Here is a 13,675-nt window from a genome sequence, read left to right on the forward strand (position 1 = left end):
GAAAAAGTGACATACAACCTATCCTCAAAGTTATGATCATCCTACCACCCAGGTAGTTAATATGATCACAATTTGGACATTTGGCAAGAGGCACACATTTACATCATTTGCAGTGTGTTGGGGTTTTGTCATTGCAATTATCAATCTTCCCGGATGGCAAAGTCAATTGGAGAAGCCAAAATCACTTAATGACCAAAGTAAAAATGATCATAAATTCAGGTCCAGTGACGACTCATTTAATGACTGCATTGCTTAACGACCGAAATTCTGGTCCCAACTATGATTATAAATCAAGGATTATCTGTACATATACTGGTAATTTGCATGCACATTTACTTACTTTCTTTAAGCAATAAGATAATTTTTCAACCCCAGAGATGCATATCTTGATAATATTATGTTAAGCCGCCACAGATTAAACGAACAGGCATTATTTGATTAACATACCAATTAAACACTAAATACTTATTGCTAGACAAGCTCAGCTGTAGTCCAGCACAAATATCAGGGAAGAGAGAAGCCAGATCAGAAGCCAATATACAGGTGTATTGACCTCATGGGCATGTATTTTTGGAATTGGTGGTTGTGCTCTTTGGGACTGTCCAATTAAAGAGAGAGTTATGCCTTGGATTTGGAAAGCCTTAATTCCTGATGCCTCATTTAGTCTCAACTATGGTTCCTTACAGCTGTACGGAGCATAATACCCCAGTCTCTGTGTTCCTCCAAGCCAAAATTCTTGACTTTTTAAAAATTATGTAAAACAATTTGCCCAAACCTAACATCCTCTAAGTTTTGGGACTGAAACTCCTAGAATTTCCAATAAAATTCAGGAAGTCTGTTGGAAAACTTTTAAGTACCTTGTTCCCTGCACACCTTTGAGTATGGCCTCTTTATATGGCCTCTTTATATTGTCCCATTACAGTTTCAAAAGAGACTTCTTAAGCACATTATGCTGACCCAGATTTGAACCATGAGGGTCCTAAGACAAAAAAAGCTTTCTTAGCTGATGGCTCCCTAGAGCTAGAAAACATCTCCTCTGGGAATGTTCATAATCATTAATTCCAACTTACTGTGGCATTGCAAAAGGATTGGTTGCCTGCAAACATTTGACTTTCTGCCCTATATTCTTACAGTTAAGAGCCACTCTGAATGAAGGTCAATTAACCTGTATTGTGATCCAAAAAATAAGAATTACTAATGCGTCGCCAAATCACATTTTAAACTCCATCCTCAAAACCAAGTAGTTTGGAACCAGTGGTGGGATTCCAATTTTTTTTTTTACTACCGGTTCTGTGGGCATGTCTTGGTGACCGTGGCATAGCTTGTTGTGTGTGGCTTGTTGGGTGTGGCAGGGAAGGATACTGCAAAATATCCATTCCCTCCCCACTCCTGAGGGAAGATTACTGCAAAATCCCATTCCCTCCCCACCCCACTAACCTGCTTTCCAGCTCCATTCTCCTGTGCAGGGCAACAAAAGAAGACCCAGACAATCAGCTGGGACTCAGGAGGCAGAGAATAGATGGGGCGGAGCCAGTCAGAGGTGGCATTTGCCAGTTCTCCAAACTACTCAATATTTCCTCTACCGGTTCTCCAGAACTGGTCAGAACCTGCTGAATGTCACCTTTGTTTGGAACCCACTTTAATTCTTTAATTCTATCATCCACATCTCCCTAGGCCACACCATCCAGAAAGATATAACTAACAGCTTTTTAGACCATTATTCTAGCATAGGTAGTCCTCGTTCAGCGACCATTCGAACTTACAACAGCATTGAAGAGTGACTTATGACTGTTTTTCACATTTATGACCACTGCAGTCACGTGATCGAAATTTGGTCAATTGGCAACTGGCACGTATTTATGACGCTTGCCGTGTCCCAGGGTTACATGATCCCCTTTTGCAACTTTCTGCCAAGCAAAGTCAATGGGGAAGCCAGATTCACTAAACAACCATGTAACTAATATTACAACTGCAGTGATTCACTTAATAACTGTGCTTGAAAAGTTGCAAAATGGGGCAAAACTCCCTTTTAACAATTGTCCTGCTTATCAATTGATATTTTAGTCTCAATTGTGGTTGTAAGTCAAGGACTACCTGTAATAGGAAGTCTTCGGTTAACAACACTTGTTCTGTGATTATTCAAAGTTACAGTGAGTGTATGATCAATCTGTGATGACCCGGGGCATGACACAAAAGGCAATACAGTCAGATAAGCAATAAGAGTCCCTTTATTATCTCCAACTTTGCCCCCGATGTCCAGGTTACCTTCTGGCTGGAGAACAACTCTCCCAGGAACAGCCTTTGACTGCAGAAAATTAAGTCCAAAACATGATCAACGCAAACTGTAACTTAAAAGTCCAAACAAACCAAACTGAACTAATTAGTTTGGCAGGGCAGAAGCAAGAATTTCCGGCTTGAAGGCACAGCAAAACTCACACAGTTGGAAAGACGCCAGGAACACAGATAAACCATGACAACACAGGATAAAGTCACTTTTGCACCCAGCAGCCTGCTGCACGCAGCCTGCCTTTCTTATCAACTGTCTTCCCAGCTGTGGCTAATGAAGGGAATCAGGGCCCACTCCTCCCTCGTAAGCCATGCAACCCACATTGCTCTCTTCTCCGTTCCTCCCTGCATGCCCTAGGATGAGGAAGGGGTGGGACTGGTTCTTTCTCTGAACTCCCTCTCCCTTGTCTCTCTCTCCCCTGCTCTGCCCAGCCGGACTTTGCCCTTCCCCAGTCTCCTCTACAGCCAATGGAGCCACACTCCCACTCCCTGTCAGCTGTCTGGCTTCCTCCTCAGATTCAGACTCCTACAGGGGCATGACACAATCCTCAAAAGTTACAACTATTGAAGCAGCTCCATGGTCACATTGTTGCATTAAAGGCGGGGTGGCGGCAACTGACACACAGTTATGACACTTGCAGCATCCCGCATCATGTGATCGCCATTTGCGGCCTTCCCTGCCAGCTTCCCACAAGCAAAGTCAATGTGGAAGCTAGTAACAGGTAAGTTCTCAAGTCATTCCTGGAGTTTTTTTCTCCTGAGGAGCCCTACCCACTCTCACACTGCAGCAACCTCCAACCACTGTGCTGGAGCTGGGGGCGCCCACCTGCACTCATTTTACCTGTCCACTGGCGTTCATACAAGCCACCTAAAGCAGGAGTTTCCAACCTTGGCCACTTTAAGCCTTGTGGACTTCAACTCCCAGAATTCTGGGAGTTGAAGTCCACAAGTCTTAAAGTGACCAAGGTTGGAGACCTCTGGTCTAAAGGAAGTCTTGCTCTGATTGGAAGTCTGTTGAGATTCTCAGCCATCCAGGTCATGGTTGTCCCAAAGGTGCTTTTCAGGAGGCAACTGGACTTTTTTCTTCTTTTTCTTCGTTTGAAGATGTTTCACTTCTCATCCAAGAAGCTTCTTTAGCTCTGACAGAATAGTGGGGAATGGAAGGATTTACATTCCTTGCAGACAGCTGATTGGAACTTATCTGTACTTCTTGCCAGTTTTCCCACTGACTTTGTTTGTTGGAGACCAGCAGGAAATTGCAAGTTGTGATCGTGTGAGGTTCTTTCTCAATAACCTGCGATCCTCACTTAACAACAGCAATCGAGACCGCCTGGATTGCCGTCGCTAAATGAGGTAGTCACAATGCTTTACAACCACTAACATTTAGCAATGGAAATTCTGGCCCCAATTACCATAAAAGCCCAAGAGACTGCCTCTCCATAGGAATCTATTGTGGTATCTTTTTTCCCCTCAGTGTGTCTTAATGTATTTCATTTTGTGTAATAAGCCCAATCACATTATTCAATAATTCTCAGTTGATAGAGATAGAAACGTCATGCCACATCAGAAGAAAATACTGCCTGCATGATGTGCTTGTTTGTTCTCTGACCAGCATCTTCTCTAGATTTTTTTTACCTGCTGTCATAGATGTTCTGTTTGGAAGAGGATAACGAAACAACAGGCAGATTCCTCTGATATATTTAGCTTCCTTGACTGGTTTTGAATAAAACCTCCCTCCAATTTCCCAAGAATCAGGACATTTGACAAACATTGACAATCTAAATATTTCAATACTTGCTCGCATATGCCCTCCAAAAATGGAACAGGATTATATAATCTTTTTGCCTTAAGCACATTCCCAAAACGTGAACCCACTAAACCAGTGATGAAACAGGACGAACCGCACTTTGATCACTTGCAATTTCATATGCACACAATAAAACCTCTTGCAGATTTCTAACATCACGATTCCTTTGAACAACAAAGACACTAAGTGGGGACTATAAATAGCTAAAACAGGACCATGGAGCAAATAGAAGAAATTCTTAACATTTTTTTAACAAATAAAATGCAGCCAAACAAACAAACAAACAAAATCCAACAAGGATTGGGTATGTTTAGCAGACTGGCTGTCACTGAAAAATAAAAGGAAAGGAAATTTAAAAAAATGGGCAAGTATAGTAAACATTCCTTGAGGAAGGGCTTGGCTTTTCTAGTTGGTTGGAATCCTCGACAGGTGCATTTCAATATACTCCACCATATCGCTGCAGGTGATACTTGTATCTTTTTAATCTAAAATTATTAAAGATCATTTTTGAAAAAAGTCTGCTTTGAAACTAATTTTGAATCACATCCCACACCTTAATTGTGGGGTGAAGTTTGAAAGTAGTAATGTTAAAAGATAATAATGGGTGGGTTGGCCATTTTCTCTAAAATGGACATGTCAAATGATTGTGGAAAACCCTTTGCTGATTACAGCTATGCATCTGTGTTATTTTTGCTAGCAAAGCTGAAGCAGGGGGAAAAAAGGGATAGAAAACCCTGAGAAGCTGTTTCCTGTTCCCACAGAACTGCCGGCTGGCTTTTAGGAGGAGAATTGAAAATATGCAGGGATTTGGCATGCTCACTGGCATGTTCTCCCGCCTGACGTAAAAAAAGTAGCCATAAAAGCTATAAGGGAGAGGGTTGGCTAATCCAGAACAGAGTGAGAGAATAAGAATTTGCTGGCAAAAAAAAGTAAACCAAGTTAGAAACAAGGAAAAATATGTTCCGATTCTCAGGACCAGAATTAACTCAGCTTTGGAAGAAGGAAGTTCCATTTACTCAAAGATCTCATTTCGAGGACAGATCAACCACATAGCATCCCAAGGCAAGAGAGGGAACATGGTGAAGCCAAGTTCCAGTCCACCCTCAGCCAAAAAAGCTGACTGGTTAACTTCCAGTTGCTTATTTCTCAGTCCTTCCTACTGTTTGCATTGCTGTTATTATGGGGATAAATTAGAAGAGGGAATACCATGTATGAGAGCAAAGGTTCATTCTCTGAGCTTGTGGGTTGGTCTCCAAATGTTTTGTTACCAGACTAGGTGTCATCTTCAGCTAAATTTAGGGTTCCTAAACTCTGCTGATGTTACCTGGCCTGGTAACGAAATGTTTGGAAACCAGCCCACAAGCTCGGAAAACAAATCTTCACCCTCATCTTACACCTGAGCTACAGATATTCGCCACTACTGTAATATTATGTATGTTGCACTGCACTCCTAAAAGAAAAGCAGGATATAAACCACACTACTAAATTCATAAGTAAGACAACAGACCACCTCTTCTGTTCCTTCCCAACCCAGTCTGTGTTGGTCTAGACCAGTATTTCTCAACTTTAACCACATTAAGGTATATGATGCTGACTGAGGAAGTCCATGCATCTTAAAGTGGCTGAGGTTGTGAAATGCTAATGTAAACTATTTGGAAAACTTGAAAGACTTTAACCTATTGTTATGAACAGTAGTCGCTCCTACTAATCCTTTCCCAGACAATATCTTCCATATATTTGTCTAATTCCTTCCCAAAACAATGTAATCTGGAGAACCTCAGTATCTGTCCTTACCTCAGATTCCAGACTGAGATTCTTATGCTGTAAGAAAAAAAAATCCATCCTGTCAACCTAATTGCATCTATCAAAATCAAATTTTGAATTGCAGAGGATGCGTGGTGTCTTGGTTTGGAATGAGTGGTGGTCTCAAGATTTCACTCAACTGGCCCAGTGGCAGCAGGTTGGAAAAACCATCAGGAATATCTGATCAGGAACAACACCCCGTGATAATATTCCGCATCAGTGGCACCCTGAAAAGTATTTTTCCCATAGGTAATGTCTGTAAATATGTCCCAAATATCCATCCACTACATGGAGGAGGCGCTAAATGCAGGCCAACCTGTGGGGGGGAGGGGGATCTTTTTTATTGGGAGAGAAGAGACACCCTATGGCAGGGGACACCCCACCCCCCAAAAAGAGCAAGACCACAGGCCTATAAACCCTGTGCTTCACTCTGTCTGTACTAACACAACCCATCTATTTCTAAATTCATCCAGGATCTGAATCCACATGGAGTCATCATTTAACTAAGCAATCTGGGTTGCACACCACACAAGCTGCAAAAAAAAAAAAAAAAAAGGTTAGCATTAACCACATGTTGGGGTGTAATGCATCTGCTAGTCCTTCACTGATCCACTGATCCAATTAAGGGAATTGGGTGAAACAGCTACTGTGAGTACCATCAAAAGCTTTGCATACATCACACCGTAGCTCAATGGTCAAAAGGCCTATTGAGATGGGCTGGTATTCTCAACCCATTTCCTGCAAGCTATAACGCTGGGCCAGCGAGGGTGGGATGAGATCAGATTTCCTGCCACGGTCTCTAGATTTCCCACCCCATCCCCGCCGCCCAAATTTCATCAAATTCGAACAAGGCTCGTTTTGGATGCTCGCGCGGAAAAAAGTGAAGCCCGCCCCCCGCCTCTGCCAAACCTGCGAAACGTGCGGTCCAGGCTTACAAGGCAGGAGCGAAGAAACGCGACTTCCAACCTATGCGCCGCTGCCTCCTTCGCTTACGTAATGGCCCGATTTTTTTTTTTTAAAGGAAAAAAACAAAAACAAAACTCGGTACACGCTCAGACGACCCCGATCCTCCTGCGGGATCAAAACTTCCACGCCTTCCCAAAAGAAGAAGATGATGATCGCTTCCAAACGAAATCTCAGGAGAAACTTCTGGGCTGAAAAAGCAGCAGCAGCAGCAGCGCCTTGACTTTCTCCCGCATCGCCTGTCCGCCGATTCTCCCAACCGCCGGTGGTGACACCCGGAACCGGGGTGAAAGAAGTGCGGGCCACTCCCGGCTCTGCTTAGACCCAAAAGCATCCTTTCCCGGTTGGACCCCGGGGGAGAAAACACGAAGCAACGGGCCCCCGCCAACGACGCGCAAAACCATGCGCGCGATCCGCCTTTGGATCTCGGGGGAGGGAAAGGACGGCGGCGCATTTCGCTGCGAACCGTAATTGCGCCTTGACTTCCCTGCCCGGCCTCCCACACGGAAGACACCCCCCACACACACACACCTGGCTTCTTACCCGCTGCAAGGGCAGCAAAGCGGCGGCTCCAGTCCTGCCGCGCAACCAGGTGAAGCTGTTCGCCTCGCTCCGTCCCTCTCAGGCCGGGCGCAGGATTAACGGAGCCTTGCAAAGGCAGGCATGTGACTGGGACCGGACGGGAGGGGGAGCCGCGAAGCAGCACCGCAGCGGCCGCAGCCTGGAGGGAAGAGCTGCAGCTCTCCCTGAGCTCCAAGGAGACACGCCAGCAGGATCCTGCTAACTTCTGAGCCTTCCCCCTCCCAACACACATACACACCTCCGGCGTCAGAGAAGTTGTAAAGGGCAGTGACTCTGAGCATGTGCAGCGTGCCCATGGCACCCTCCGAGCCAGAAGCCTGTACAGGAGGAGCGTGATTCCGGAATTGTGCAAGGCAAGCTTCGGGATGTTTCCATGCATCGTTGGAAAACTGCACTGTAAAGGTGCCGTGTTCTCACAATAGGCCAGGGGTCTTCAAACTTGACAGCTTGAAGACTTGTGGACTTCAACTCCCAGAATTCCTCCTCCAGTCATGTTAGCTCAGGAATTCTGGGAGTTGAAGTCCATAAGTCTTAAACTTGCCAAGTTTGAAGACCCTTGCAATAGGCTTTTAACTCCCCCGTCACTTTTAAAGCAGGGGTCCCCAAACTTAGTAACTTTAAAATTTATGGACTTCAACCCCAGAATTCTATGCTGGCTGGAGAATTCTGGGAGTTGAAGTCCACAAATCTTAAAGTAGCCAAGTTTGGGGACCCCTGCTTTAAAGAAACAAGTTTGCCTAATCAAAATAAAGATGCAAGAATACAAAGGTGTTTTTTTTTAAAAAAAAAAATAGGTTGGTTTTGTTTCGCCAGTGTTTCCTTGAGTATAAGCAAAAAGTATATTAAAACTGGAACATTCTGTTTTTAAAATTGTCAAAAACCTCAGAGGCTTTAAAAAAGCTGTGTAAGATTGTGGCTCTGAACACGGGCAGACTATGGCCTGAGTTTCCAGCAGTAGATCTGCTTTCTATGCCGGCATTCATCTCGTGCAGCTTGATGGATGAATAATGAGGGCTTCTCTAGACGTGTGAGGAATGCAGAATTTTCTGATTCTCAGGACTTGCTCTAGGGAACTGAATCTGACTCTGAATGTCACCTTCAGAAGTGTGTTAAGTTAGATCTAGAAAAATAGGAATCTTAGAACCATCATTCAGCCTGGAAAGGTTGTTAAAGAGAAACAATTCCCAAATGTACCGGTAGAAATGCACTCATTTAGAAGTACAACTTTGGTTTCGCTATCAGAAAAGAAAATATATATATACTGCTTCAGCCACTGGACACATTTTAGATGCAGGACTGGGAATCCAGGGCACACCCAAATTCTCAGTACAGATAGTCCTCAACTTAGGACTGGTCACTTAGCAATTGTTCACAGTTATGATAGAACCAGCTACTTACTCCCCAATTTTGAAGTTACAATGGGCTCAACTCTTCCCCTACCCCTTGCCCAAATCCAGTTACATGATTGTATTTTGGGTGCTTGGCATCTGGCTCACTTAACGGCCATTTGCAGCATCCTGTGATTGATTTTTGTTATTTTTTTTTTAGTTTCCAGCATTTAATTCTGATTTTCTGCAAAAAAAAATGCCCACTGAGTACAATTTGTTGCTTATGCCCATTGAGTACAATTTATTTGCTTATTGACTGTGGCGTTCACTAACAATCATGGCATTTGCTTAATGATTGCCACAAAAAATGTTGTACAAAATTTGTTTTTGTGGACATTCATTTAAATAACAGCCAGTAGTGTGCTGCAGCTGCCAAAAAAACCAATACAGTTCCAGGCTGCATAAACAGAGGGATAGAATCAAGATCACGTGAAGTGTTAATACCACTTTATAATGCCTTGGTAAGGTCACATCTGGAATACTGTATCCAGTTTTGATCAGCACAATGTAAAGAAGATGTTGAGACTCTAAAAAGAGTGCAGAGAAGAGCAACAAAGATGATCAGGGAACTGGGGGCTAAAACATATAAAGAACAGTTGCTGACGACAAGAAGGACTAGGGGTGACATGATAGCAGTGTTCCAATATCTCAGGGGCTGCCACAAAGAAGAGGGAGTCAAGCTATTCTCCAAAGCACCTGAAGGCAGGACAGAAACTAATCAAGGAGAGAAGCAACCTAGAACTAAGGAGAAATTTCTGGAGAGTTAGAACAATTAATCAGTGGAACAACTTGCCTCCAAAAGCTGTGAATGCTCCAACACTGGAAGTTTTTAAGAGGAGATTGCATAACCATTTATCTGAAATAGTATTGGGTTTCGTGCCTAAGCAGGGGGTTGGACTGGAAGACCTCCAAGGTCCCTTCCAACTCTGTTATTCTATCTCGGTACATTATATCTGGTTCTGTTCACATTGTGACCCACTTAAACAAAATGACTTACAACTATAATTCTGGGTTCAATTATGGTCATAAGTCAAAGGACTATTTGTATAACAAAGCGAACAGGAAAGACAGGAAAAAACTTCTGAGCATGCAAACAACAAGCACTCCATGTGTACTGCAACCTAGAATCAGGAGATGGAAAATAAAAATAAAAAGGAATATAAAATGGGGAGGGGAGAAGCTTCCACCCCAGATTTCAGAAGTTTGAAAGAAAGTGTCTTCAATCATGTTCAGAATTCTAAGATTAATTTCAACCATGTACAATATATGCACATGAAAGAAACTATTAGCAATTAGCATGCTTTCAACTGTTAGCATGCTTTCAACTGTTTGGAACAAAAGTTTTGGTAAAGTGTCTTACAAATCAGGGACTTGGGCAATTGTGGCCATATTGTACTTGCAAGAACTGAGTTGTAAAATTAAATCAAGGTAAACTTAACTGGGACTTTTTCTATGCAGGCACATAAAATTCCACAAAATTCCTATTTCATTTGAAGGTTATGTAGCCTATAAATCTTAATGTAATCATCTTTTAGCTTCCGGGTAAATAGCCTCAGTATCTGCTCAGAATGTGAAGAAAAGACTAAAACAAAATTAGTGAAGAAAAATATTAAATATGCATAGCTAGTAAGACTGACTCCTTTTATCAAGTTTTAATACACAGAAAAGATATCAAATTGAGCAAGGTCACCTTAACTTGTAAATAGATTCATAAAACTTTTGTTTTTCTTTTTTAGATCTGGCCTATCAAAGCAGCCTGAACTTAAAGCTATCTCATTAATTACATCAGGGGTCCCCAACCACCGGGCCGTGGACCGGTACCGGTCCGTGGAACATTTCCTACCGGGCCGCCGGTTTGCTGGGTGCCGCCATCTTGTTTGACGAGAAAGTGCTTCCGGGTGAGCTTTTCCGGTTGGAAAGCGGCGTTTGGGTCCTGAAGGAATCCTCGCGCCTTAGTTTCATCGAAGGGGGCTTCGAATGAAACTAAGGCGCGAGGATTCTTTCAGCACCCAAGGCAAGGCGAGCCGAGCGACCATCCCGAAGACGTCCCGAAGCGAAGCCCATCGACAAAGGTACAAAGGAGGAGTTGAAGGTGGCGGGGAGAAGTGGGGGACGGCTGGCTGGCCGGTCGCTCGGCTCGCCTTGCCTTGTCATGCGTGCTGATGCCGGTACCGGGCCGCGGCACAAAAAAGGTTGGGGGCCACTGAATTACATCATTATTGCACTGTTTGCTTTATGTATGTGAGCCTATCTGAATAGGAAAATGTCAAAACATTAAAACAAAAATATTTTCATAAAATGAAAACAAATCTTGCAGAGATTTGATTTTGGATGTGAGCAATCTAACAATGTAGGTTTAGCACAATTGTTTTGAAAATGGAGTTGCTTTTCTTTGAATTTACTGTGGATTAAAAAAGAGGGGGTACACCTTGGCCTAGTTTGGTGGTTCTCATGGACCCGGGGGGGGAGTGCAGTGTTGTCACAGGGGGCCAGCAAAGGCTTGAAGAAATGTAATGATTTAAATTTTGAGTTAAATCTTGGGGTGGGTGGGGCCATGGCCACAAAAAGGGGCTTGTGGTGAAGAAAAGAGGAGTCTGTCTATGGAGATTCTCAGTCACCCAGGTCATTGTTGTGCCCAAAGGTGCTTTTTTCAAGAGGCAACTGGACTTACTGGTTTTGCTCAGAGCTGAAGAAGCATTCTTGGATGAGAAGCAAAACCACTTCAAAGAAAAAAAAAGCAGAAAGTCAAGTTGCCTCTTGTAAAAAAGCACCTTTGATCAAAGAGCAATATTCTGCATCGGATGAAGATGGTGTCCTGAGCGTAATCTCAACACCATCAAAGTAGTGACGGGGATAACACACTGTAAATATCAGAGCAAGCTCTGATGCGGATTGCTTGCAAGAGATGCATCCCTTTACAAGTGCTTGGAACAGGGAAGACCATGTAGTCTACAAGGGCAGCCTCCACCACCAAGGAAATCAATGTAGAAGAGTGAAAGGGAAGTTGTGTGCTTGATGTTGAACTTAGCCAAAGACCCTCAGCTCCTGCAGCAGATTGAGACAAATAGGCTGGATTTGCACATCATGGCAAGCTACGGATTCTTTGAATTGCAACTTACAGGAATCTTGGCCCACATGGAGTTTTATTTTTTATTTTTAAAAAGCATGCCCACCCCCTCCATCACAAAGGTCTGCATCGGGGTAGGATGCTACCGGTTCTATAGAGCTGGTAGCTCTGAAGAGCAGCAGACACCGAACCGGTTCTGTGTTTGCTGCTGTTTGGCCCACCTGCCCGCCTGGGCTCTTACCTGTCCTTTATTTCCTGCTTTTTCAACCTCAGCTGTTTTGCGCAGCGCTTTTCAGCTGTCTGGGCGGCACAGCTTAAGGGTGTTTTACACGCACAAAATGGGCGTTGGTTCTTACCTGATACGCCTCTTCTCGGCGAGCCGCGAGGAGCACCCAGAGAGTGGGATGTGCTTCTGAGTCCTCTTCTTGCAGGCTGAGCTTTAGCTGAGGAAACACTCCGCCCCCTCACGTGACTCCACGCAGCGTTCCCCCAGTTTTTTGCGATAAGGAGAAGAAAGGTTATGAATTCCTTCTAATCAACTATTGGCTCCTTGGCTGAAACAAGAATCCCCACCAGACGGAGGAGCTAGGGTGGGGCTGGATGCTCCTCACGGCTCGCCGAGAAGGGGCGTATCAGGTAAGAACCAACGCCCATTCTCCCTCGAGCCGCTCGGAGCATCCAGAGAGTGGGACATACCAAAGCTTGGCTGTCCTACGGGTGGGACTCCGTCTGGGCCGGAAGCCCCTCCGGGTCACTGATGACCCTCTGTAGGAGGCCTCTGCTGAGGCATACGTGTCTATTTTGTAATGTCTGATGAACGGGGACGGAGAGGCCCAGGTGGCTGCCCGACAAGTGTCAGCGATGGGGGCTTGCGTGGCCCAGGCCGCCGAGGTAGCTGCACTCCTGGTGGAATGAGCGGTTATTCCACCAGGTGCGGGCAGAGATTGAGAAAGGTAGCACCTGGCGATAGTCGCCCTGATCCAGCGACTGATGGTGGAGGGAGAGACTTTGAGTCCCAGTGTCCTGGGCTGAAAGGAGAGGAAGAGGGATTCTGATCTTCGCAGGGATTGAGTGCGCTTAATGTATATGCGCAAGGCCCTTCTAACATCTAGGGTGTGCCAAAGGATCTCCCTGTCCCTCGAGGGCCTGGGGCAAAAGTTTGGTAGGACCAGTTCCTGTGACCTGTGGAAGGGTGAGTTAACCTTGGGTAAGAAAGTGGGGTCGGGGCGAAGGACCACCCGATCAGCGTGGAACACGCATAGATCGCTCCTAACTGACAATGCTGCTATTTCCGATACTCGACGAGCAGAAGTAATAGCCACTAGAAAAACTACCTTAAAAGTTAGAAATTGAAGGGAGGACTCCCTCAGAGGCTCAAACGGGTGTCTTGTAAGCGAAATGAGGACCTTGTTGAGGTCCCATGTGGGGAACCTGTGAACGGTCGGAGGGCACAGGTTGGTGGCGCCCCTAAGGAAAGATCTAACCCGGGGGTGATGAGAAAGGGAACCGTAGTTATCACAGGAGACAACGGTTGAGAGGGCAGAGACCTGCCGTCTCAGGGTGTTAGGTGCAAGCCCTTTGCGTAGGCCTTTCTGAAGGAATTCCAGGACCTGCGCAATAGAAGGAGAGAGGGGGTCAACCTGGGACCCACTACACCACTTGCAAAAACCCTTCCAAGTGGCATCATAAATTCGTGTGGTGGAGGGTCGCCTAGCGGCCAAAATAGTGTCGATGACTTGACTGGAGAGTTTCTCGCTAGTCAAACGGATCCGTTCAACC

At 44.8% G+C, this 13,675-nt stretch overlaps 1 protein-coding gene across 8 annotated transcripts in view; it reads right to left on the reverse strand.

Annotated features, from left to right (window-relative positions):
* Positions 1–7,576, reverse strand: part of SEPTIN4 (septin 4) — a 53,694-nt gene extending 46,118 nt beyond the window's left edge. For 5 of the 8 annotated variants that reach the window (XM_087958922.1, XM_087958898.1, XM_087958891.1 and 2 more), the window contains exon 1: positions 7,403–7,576. The gene's annotated coding sequence lies outside the window, so the exon portion shown is untranslated. Of the gene's footprint in view, positions 1–6,831; positions 7,051–7,402 lie in introns of all 8 variants that reach the window. The other 3 variants (XM_087958930.1, XM_087958883.1, XM_026671466.2) reach the window with 2 other exon arrangements.
* Positions 7,577–13,675: the final 6,099 nt, after the last annotated feature.

The sequence above is a fragment of the Notechis scutatus genome, chromosome 1, assembly GCF_049901735.1.
Source record: "Notechis scutatus isolate UNSWTSFEM ecotype Mainland chromosome 1, rNotScu1.2, whole genome shotgun sequence".
In the NCBI taxonomy this organism is placed as follows: Eukaryota; Metazoa; Chordata; class Lepidosauria; order Squamata; family Elapidae; genus Notechis; species Notechis scutatus.